General features: G+C 36.9%; 1 protein-coding gene across 1 annotated transcript in view; it reads left to right on the top strand.

Moving 5' to 3' along the window:
• LOC110462649 (ATP-dependent DNA helicase Q4-like) overlaps positions 1-10,215 on the top strand; it is a 291,960-nt gene that overhangs the window by 89,178 nt on the left and 192,567 nt on the right. The gene's annotated exons all lie outside the window — the stretch shown is intronic.

Raw genomic sequence — 10,215 nt, 5'->3', positions numbered from 1 at the left:
ATGTTATATTTTGAGACTGATCATAAAAACAAAATGGATTAAAAGAAGAACTAAACAGATCTTTTTCATATTGCAATGATCGATTCTATTTCTTTCACATTAAGTACTGTACTAGTAAATATGTGAAATGACAAACTCACTTTGAAGGTTGGCTTTCATACACATCAGTATTAAGTTTTGATCAAAAGTTACCTCAAGGTGCATTTACTGTTAACATGACTCGATCAAACAGATTAGAGGAAAGAAGAGAAAAGATCAAACTAACAAAGAACAAATGAAGATGGTACAAAGGTGTGCGCCAAGATCCCTCTGGGATATCTTGTTATATATTTAGATACAACAATGCATCCGAAAGATGTTAAGTATGTGAAGATTGGCATGGGACGGGCGTATATTGTTCCCAGTGTGTGCCCCTGGTAGATGTTCCTCTATTGTTTAACATTATCACTTAAGCTGTCATATTTTGTTTTCACTCCTGAATCTGTTGACTGATACCAGTAGCTAAGTTTGCAGTTGTTTTTTTTAGAAAGTTTATTCTTAATTTTCCATTGCCCCAGTTGTGTAAGTTAGCTTGACATTGCTTAAACACCAAAAAATGTTCAGTATCTGGAGCAAAAAACCCTTGGTGTAGCAGTTGGCATCATAATGGGAAGTTCAATGTCAGGGTATGTAGCAGCTCAGTTCACTCAACTTTAAATAAATACTGCAGTCATTTCAGTAAGAGTACAAGAGATCTAAGGTTTATTTTGTATTTTCAGTTTAAGTAAATGAGAAAATTAAGAGATTGAATGATTACATTTAAGAGTGATTACGGCGTTGAACATGATAACGCCTGTACAATCACAGAGGGTTAGAACAGTAACATTTGGTGTATGTAAATGAATGGCCTGTTAAGCTAGCTGCGGAAGTGTGCCTATATTTAACTGTTTAATCAATACAGAAGAGTACACTATGTTGAAATGATGCTATCCTAGAAACCTCAGCAGACAGTCACACCAGCAAGTCTGCAGGATCAAATTGGAATTGTTTTACGGAAAGTTCATATACATTTGTTATATAAAAACCAGTGGAAGTTGTAGTGTCATTTTACTTTGCTAAAAGCAGTTTTAAGTACATCTTTCATTTGTGTATTTACACTCTTCCTCTGTCTGTCTAAGCTCAGTTCTTTTTGTTTATTTAAGGACCACTGCCATAAACAGTAAAGCCAAATAAAATGTTATGTTTCCACTAACCTGATATTCTTTGCCTGTCCTAATTTTTAGCTCACCTGGCCCGATGGGCCAAGTGAGCTTATGGCATGGTGCGGCGTCCGTCATCAACTTTTTACTTTAAACACCTTCTTCTCAGTAACCAAAAGGCCTAGGTTGATGATATTTGGCCAGAAGCATGCTTGGATGAAGGGCTACCAAGTTTGTTCAAATAAATGACCATTGTCAATTTTCAAGGTCACAGGGGTCAAATATGTTAAAATCTTTTAAACAACTTCTTCTGAATAACCGAGAGGCCTAGGGTGATGATATTTGACCAGTAACATGCTGGGATGAAGGGCTACCAAGTTTGTTCAAATGAATGACCTTGCCTTAAATTCAAGGTCACAGGGGTCAAATATGTTAAAATCTTTTAAACAATTTCTTCTGAATAACCAAGATACCTAGGGTGATGATAGTTGGCCAGTAACATGCTGGGATGAAGGGCTACCAAGTTTGTTCAAATAAATGACCTTGACCCACTTTCAAGGTCACAGGGGTCAAATATGTTCAAAACCTTTAAACAACTTTTTCTGAATAACCGAGAGGCCTAGGGTGATGATATTTGGGCATTGATATGCTGGGATGAAGGGCTACAAAGTTTGTTCAAATAAATGACCTTGACTTATATTCAACGTCACAGAGGGCAAATATGATTTAAACATTTAAACAACTTCTCCTGAATAACCAATTCCGACTTTGCGTTTTGCAGAGTTATCTTCTCTTGTGAGCAGGTATTGATTGTTACGTCATTGGTTTATGTGAGAAAATTACGTCGTTTTCTCCAAAATTGATGACGTTTCTATCACAAACAAATGACGTAACAATCAATCCCTGCTCACAAGAGAAGATAACTCTGCAATACACAAAGACGGTACAGGGCTAGGTTGATGATATTTGGCTAGTAGCATGCTGGGATGAAGGGCTATAAAGTTTGTTCAAATGAATGACCTTCATCTTTTTTCAAGGTCACAGGGTCAAATATGTTCTAAACCTTTAAACAACTTCTGAATAACCAAGAGGCCTAGGATAATGCCAGTAACATGCTGGGATGAAGGACTTACCAAGTTCAAATGAATGACCTTGACATATATATTTTAAGGTCACAGGGGTCAAATATGTTTAAAACCATTTAATGACTTCTTCTTAATAAGCAAAAGGTCAAGGGTGATGATATTTGGCCATTAACATGCTGGGATGAAGAATTACCAAGTGAATGACCTTCACCCATATTCAAGGTCACAGTGGTCAATATATGTTTAAATCTTTAAATGATTTGTTCTGTATAACCAAAAGGTCCAGGGTAATGATATTTTTTCCAGAAGCATGCTTGGTTGGAAGACTATAAACTCTGTTCAACCTAATATCATAATGTCCTTGTTAGACATTCAAGGTCACAGGTGTCATATGTTTCAATCTTTCAATAGGTTCTTATGAATGAAATACTGATATTTTGCCTGTAGCTGTATTTTAGTCCACTTTTAAGATTGCAAGTGTGAGATTAATACCAGGTGAGCGATGCAGGCCCATTGGGCCCTTGTTTTATTAGCATTAGTGATGCACTGTGAAAGTCAGAACTCTTGCTCTTTACATTAACATAGTAAAAGTAAAAATATTTTCCTAAATGTAAAAAACATTGTCCACCTACCTACCCTATTTTTTCTGAGGATGATGGCAGAAACATATTGTCAAGTAAATTTTTAGGTCACCTGACCACAGGTCATGGTGACTTATTGCCATCCGTCTTTCTTTGTTGTCTGTCGTCGTGTGTTAACTTTTTTTTGTGAGCACGATAACTTGGATAAAAGGAAATGGTTTTTGATTAATTTTGGTATTCTGCCCTTTATCATTAAGATCTTGGACAAGTTAGAAAATGGTTCTGATCAGACAGTAACTGGCAGAGTTATGGGACTTTGAAATTTTAATTTCTATTGGAGCCTATGGGACTTGAGCTTGTGAGCACGATAACTTTAGTAAAATGGGAATAGATTTCAATGAGTTTTTCTATGCTGCTTTACATTAATAAGATTTCAGACAAGTTCGCAAATGGGCTGGATCAGACGGTAACTGGCAGAGATACTGCCAACCGGAGAATATAAAAGATGGCAAATCCTGGCTTCAGATTTGCTGAGACGAAATTTTTTTGACTTCTAAAGCTTATCTGCAGCAATTAATAATAATAATAATAATTCAAGGTTCTTATATACCGCTTTATCACATCCTAGTTCGTAGGTTGTCTTAAAGCGGTTCACAAATTATTATCCGTGGTTATAGGGCCTTTACAACCAGCCAATATCTTTCTCAACTCCCTGGGGAGCATACAGCCAGAGCTGCCATTTCGGCGCTAACAGCTAGCATTCAACAATTCTAGCACTGCCCAACCAAGTACTCATTTACAGCTGAGTAGACTGGAACAAGCGGAGTAAAGTAACTTACTCAAAGATACAACACAGTGCCATGCCATGACTCGAACACGCAACCCTTCGGTCACGAGTCCGGCGTCCTACCACTAGACTACTGTGCCTCCAATTCACTTTATATGGGCCACAGGTTTGACCACTGGGCCACAGGTTCGACCACAGTCACAGGTTTGACCACTGGGTCACAGGTTTGACCACATGGTCACAGGTTTGACCACTGGGTCACAGGGTTGACCACTGGGCCACAGGTTCGACCACAGTCACAGGTTTGACCACTGGGCCACAGTTTTGACCACACGGTCACAGGTTTGACCACTGGGCCACAGCTCTGACCACACAGTCACAGGACTGACCACTGGGTCACAGGTTTTACCACTAGGTCACAGGTTTGACCACTGGGCCACAGGTTTGAGGCTTGTGATGCCCTGTCCAGGTATTTGCTGCATGTTGGCCATGTTTCTAAGGGTACTCCAGCTGTCCTCCGCCATTGCTGCTCAATAGGACAAACAAATCAAACCAGCCGATCTGATATGGTACGGTAAAAATGAAATAAAAAATAAATAAATAAAGATTCCACATTCTATTGATATTTCTTCATATTGTTTATTACATAAACATTCATACAACAGAAAAGACAAATAAAGTGTAATTCATTCATTCAATAATTGTATTTGACTAAGCTTTGATTTCTGTTCTATTTAACTACTTTTATTTGTTGTGATTTATGTTCCCTTTAGCATGAGACTGTTAATAGCTATGATTTATGTTCCGCTCAGCATTAGACTGTTAATAGCTATGATTTATGTTCCCCTTTTAACGTGAAGCCGTTATTATCTATGATTTATGTTTCTTTTAATGTGAAACCGTTATTGGCTATGATTTATGTTCCCCTTTTAACGTGAAGTCGTTATTATCTATGATTTATGTTTCTTTTAACGTGAAGCCGTTATTAGCTATGATTTATGTTTCTTTTAATGTGAAACCGTTATTGGCTATGATTTATGTTCTCCTAAGCATTAGATCTTTATTAGCTGTGATCCATGTTCACTTCGGCATGAGACTGTTATTAGCTTTAATTAATGTTGCCCTTAGCATAAGATCGTTATCAACTGTTATTTAGATTTCCCTAAGCATGAGATCATTATTTAGTATGATTTATGTTCCCCTCAGCCTGAGACTGTTACGAGCTATGATTTATGTTCCCCTCAGCATGAGACCGTTATTAGCTTTGATTTATGTTCCCATAAGCATGAGACCGTTATTAGATTTGATTTATGTTCCCCTCAGCATCAGACTGTTATTAGCTTTGATTTATGTTCCCATAAGCATGAGACTGTTATTAGCTATGATTTATGTTCCCCTCAGCATCCGACTGTTATTAGCTATGATTTATGTTCCCCTCACCATCCGACTGTTATTAGTTATGATTTAAGTTCCCCTCAGCATCCGACTGTTATTAGCTATGATTTATGTTCCCCTCAGCATCAAACTGTTATTAGCTATGATTTATGTTCCCCTCAGCATCCGACTGTTATTAGCTATGATTTATGTTCCCCTCAGCATAAGACTGTTATTAGCTATGATTTATGTTCCACTCAGCATCCGACTGTTATTAGCTATGATTTATGTTCCCCTCAGCGTCAGACTGTTATTAGCTTTGATTTATGTTCCCCTCAGCATCCGACTGTTATTAGCTATGATTTATGTTCCCCTCAGCGTCAGACTGTTATTAGCTTTGATTTATGTTCCCCTCAGCATCCGACTGTTATTAGCTATGATTTATGTTCCCCTCAGCATCCGACTGTTATGAGCTATGATTTATGTTCCCCTCAGCGTCAGCCTGTTATTAGCTTTGATTTATGTTCCCCTAAGCATGAGACTGTATTATTACCTAGTTTATATTAAGTATTGGGGGCTCTCACTCGCTAGTAATTTCCAATTCCTCATTTCGTTCCATTTGGGTTTTAATTCCTGGGGAATTTTCCCCCCAATACTTTTCTGTAATATTATTTACTTATCTGTTGATTATTTTACTGCTTTTGCTTTAATTTTTCTGTCTATTCTTGATTCTACAAGGCTCTTGAATCGCTCAGGAGTTTCGTCTTGCCAGCTCTTAAATCGCTTAAGTCTGGTGGTCAGTTTGCCTCTCTTGAATCGCTCAAGGCAACGCTCTGCTTTTAAATCGCTTAAAAGTTTTCTTTACTACTTATATATATGAGTATCTTATATGCAGCTCTTGAATCGCTCAAGGGTTTGCTCTAGATATCTACATGTATACTGTCTTGAATCGCTCAAGAACGTTCTATCTTATATGCAGCTCTTGAATCGCCCAAGGGTTTGCTCTAGATATCTACATGTATACTGTCTTGAATCGCTCAAGAACTTTCACTAGATATTTACATTCGGCCTGTCTTGAATCGCTCAAGAGTTAGTTGTCTGGCCTACTTAAAATATATTGCTGAGAAGATATTTTTTGTTTTTCCTTGTGGCCTCTTTCTTTGCTTAGAAGGCTACCTCGTCAGTACATGTTTGTTTTTGTAGTATTGTATATAGTTAGCTTATTGTGTTTGAGTGAGTAGCCCCTGATACGCCAAAGTATAAGTTTGTATTTTCTTTTATCTTGCTATCTGCCTCATTTAAATATCTCCAATTGTAATAAACAGGTAAACTGTTGTTTCATCGTTTTTTGTTGTGTATAAACATAAGCATGAAACTGTTATTAGCTATGATTTATGTTCCCCTCAGGATCCGACTGTTATTAGCTATGATTTATGGTCCCCTCAGCATCAGACTGTTATAAGCTATGATTTATGTTCCCCTAAACGTCCGACTGTTAAAAGCTATGATTTATGTTCCCCTCAGCATCAGACTGTTACTCGCTATGATTTATTTTCCGCTCAGCATCAGACTGTTATTAGCTTTGATTTATGTTCCCCTAAGCAAGAGACTGTTATTAGCTATGATTTATTTTCTGCTCAGCATCAGACTGTTATAAGCTTTGATTTATGTTCCCCTAAGCATGAGACTGTTATTAGCTATGATTTATGTTCCTCTCAGCATCCGACTGTTATTAGCTATGATTTATGTTCCCCTCAGCATCCGACTGTTATTAGCTATGATTTATGTTCCCCTCAGGATCCGACTGTTATTAGCTATGATTTATGTTCCCCTCAGCATCAGACCGTTATTAGCTATGATTTATGTTCCCCTCAGCATTAGACTGTTATAAGCTATGATTTATGTTCCCCTAAACGTCCGACTGTTAAAAGCTATGATTTATGTTCCCCTCAGCATCAGACTGTTACTCTTTATGATTTATTTTCCGCTCAGCATCAGACTGTTATTAGCTTTGATTTATGTTCCCCTAAGCATGAGACTGTTATTAGCTATGATTTATTTTCTGCTCAGCATCCGACTGTTATTAACTATGATTTATGTTCCCCTCAGCATCCGACTGTTATTAGCTTTGATTTATGTTCCCCTAAACATTAGATTGTTATGAGCTGTAATTTATGTTTCTCTGAGCGCGAGATGGTTATTAGCGGTGATTATAATATTTCCCTTGTAAGATTGATCTTGGTTTTTGTTCTCTTGATGTCTTTTGTTGAAATTTATGTTTACATTACATTATTAGTGCTGATTTACGTTCCCCATATATATGCTTTCTTTATGATATTGGAAGTCTTTTTTGTTCTTGTGTTATAACAGTGCTGTTACAGATCGTGTTCCCCTAATGCTATAAGTAATGTTATAACAGTGCTGTTACAGATCATGTTCCCCTAATGCTATAGGTAATGTTATAACAGTGCTGTTAAAGATCATGTTCCCCTAATGCTATAAGTAATGTTATAACAGTGCTGGTACAGATCATGTTCCCCTAATGCTATAGGGAATGTTATAACAGTGCTGTTACAGATCATGTTCCCCTAATGCTTTAGGTAATGTTATAACAGTGCTGTTACAGATAATGTTCCCCTAATGCTATAGGTAATGTTATAACAGTGCTTTTACAGATCATGTTCCCCTAATGCTATAATTAATGTTATAACAGTGCTGTTACAGATCATGCTCCCCTAATGCTATAAGTAATGTTATAACAGTGCTGGTACAGATCATGTTCCCCTAATGCTATAGGGAATGTTATAACAGTGCTGTTACAGATCATGCTCCCCTAATGCTATAAGTAATGTTATAACAGTGCTGGTACAGATCATGTTCCCCTAATGCTATAGGGAATGTTATAACAGTGCTGTTACAGATCATGTTCACCTAATGCTATAAGTAATGTTATAACAGTGCTGTTAGAGATCATGTTCCCCTAATGCTATAAGTAATGTTATAACAGTGCTGGTACAGATCATGTTCCCCTAATGCTATAGGGAATGTTATAACAGTGCTGTTACAGATCATGCTCCCCTAATGCTATAGGTAATGTTATAACAGTTCTGTTACAGATCATGTTCCCCTAATGCTATAAGTAATGTTATAATATTCAGGTCAACCATACTATTTTGCTTAAAAGTTTTTATTCTGTCTGTTATGAGTGTGTTTGACTAATATGACAACCAGGAAGATGGATTAGTGGTTTGTAGTGGAACAAATGGATGAGGATAGTCTAAATGAAAAAGTAAGCAAATATAAAGGCACCATCTATGAAATTTTTATCAACTAATGCAAATAATGTATACCTATAACTTAAAATGTATCTTATGACATAAACGGGTATGATATGCTGTGATTTGAAGAAAATTGTGATTCATGATGAATGAAACCTCATAAATACCACTTATGAAAGCATTAACTACTGTAAGATAAGAGCCAAACTATATATATCAGTTTGTTAATTTGACATTTACATATCATAATTGTGTATTTACTGTACACATCTAGACACAGGTAATTCTATACTACCTATCTTAAGGTACACTAATTGTGCATCCATGCAGAGAAATCTCATGGCCCCGTTATATTTTACAATCTTGTATCCATGCAGAGAAATCTCATGGCCCCGGTATATTTTACAATCTTGTATCCACAGAGAGAAACCTCATGGCCTCAATATATTTTACAATCTTGTATCCTCACAGAGAAATATTATGACCCGGTATATTATACAATCTTGTATCCACACAGAGAAACCTCATGGCCCCGGTATATTTTACAATCGTGTCTCCACGCAGAGAAATCTCATGGGTCCAATATATTTGACAACCTGATGGGTTGGAATTTTATAGCATATCAAAAGGTATTTCACTATACATCTTTACTATCATTCTCTCTATGAGTTCATAACAACAAATAAAGCAGCATACCGATTGAACCCTATTGATATATATATCAGTACGAACCCTGTTTATTTATATCAGTATGAACCTTATTTATATATATCAGTACGAACCCTGTTTATTTATATCAGTATGAACATTATTTATATATATCAGTATGAACCCGATTTATTTATATCAGTATGAACCTTATTTATATTTATTCAGTATGAACCCTATTTATATATCTGATATACATAGTTTTAGCTTTAGTAAGACCCTGCTGACTTAAAATTCTCACTTGACTGAAATAAGTAATGAACAATAATGGTGACAACAAGACAATAGATTAATTCAACTTATCTTTATAAAGCAAGGGGAATAACTCTGAGTATATTCAGTTGTAAAAAGTCAGCAGTGATAAATGATGTGCTTGAAAAAATAAATGGATCAGCGTTTAGTTTTGCAGAATTAGATTAGTTAAATAATTTAATCACAGTGTTTGTTTTATTAGCTCACCTGGTCCGAATGTATAAATGGTGGGTGTGACCCCCCTGGGGCCAGAGGGGCGGGCCCAATAGGGGAAATAGAGATAAAACCTTTAAAATCCTTCTTCTACCGTAGGGATTAAGGGATTTTATCCTAATTTAGTCTGGAACATCCTTGGCCCAAGGGGACTCAATTTTGTATAAATGGTGGGTCTGGCTCCTTATTTAGTCGGAAGCATTCTTGGGCCAAGGGGTCTCCATTTTGTATAATTGGTGGGTATGACCCCCCTAGGGGCAAAGGGGTGAGGCTCTGTTTGAAGTTTGTTCTCGCTTGCTTACAGCACCTACCATGGAGTGCTATATGTTTACTTCATACCAATTATTTTAAACATATTCAGGTGAGCGATACAGGCTCTCTGGGCCTCTTGTTTAGTAAACAGGTTAGATTGTTTAAACCAAGGGGATGAAACATTTTACCAAGACCTTGGATATTGTCAGCAAACAGCCTTCAGAATATTTTTTTACCTTGGATTTGAATAAACTTGTCTTGCAATAGACTGTGTTCCTTTTCACTGGAGCTCGACGGTGTGTCTCCTAAGTGAGTGTCTGGAAGCAGTGCTATGCATCTTGTCTTTATGTTTTAAAGCCTGTGTTGTCACACATTTGATCACATGTTGTGTGGCAATGTGTGATCTGATGTCTGACAGACAACATGCTATTGACTGTCATACGCTCCATATTGTCAGGCATTGCTTAATCTTAGTGACAAACGTGATGTCTGTATTTAATGCAGAAA

This window comes from Mizuhopecten yessoensis, unplaced genomic scaffold (assembly GCF_002113885.1).
Source record: "Mizuhopecten yessoensis strain PY_sf001 unplaced genomic scaffold, ASM211388v2 scaffold1461, whole genome shotgun sequence".
Classification (NCBI taxonomy): Eukaryota; Metazoa; Mollusca; class Bivalvia; order Pectinida; family Pectinidae; genus Mizuhopecten; species Mizuhopecten yessoensis.
Note: the sequence above shows the minus strand (reverse complement) of the source record. Positions and strands in the feature narration are given on the sequence as shown.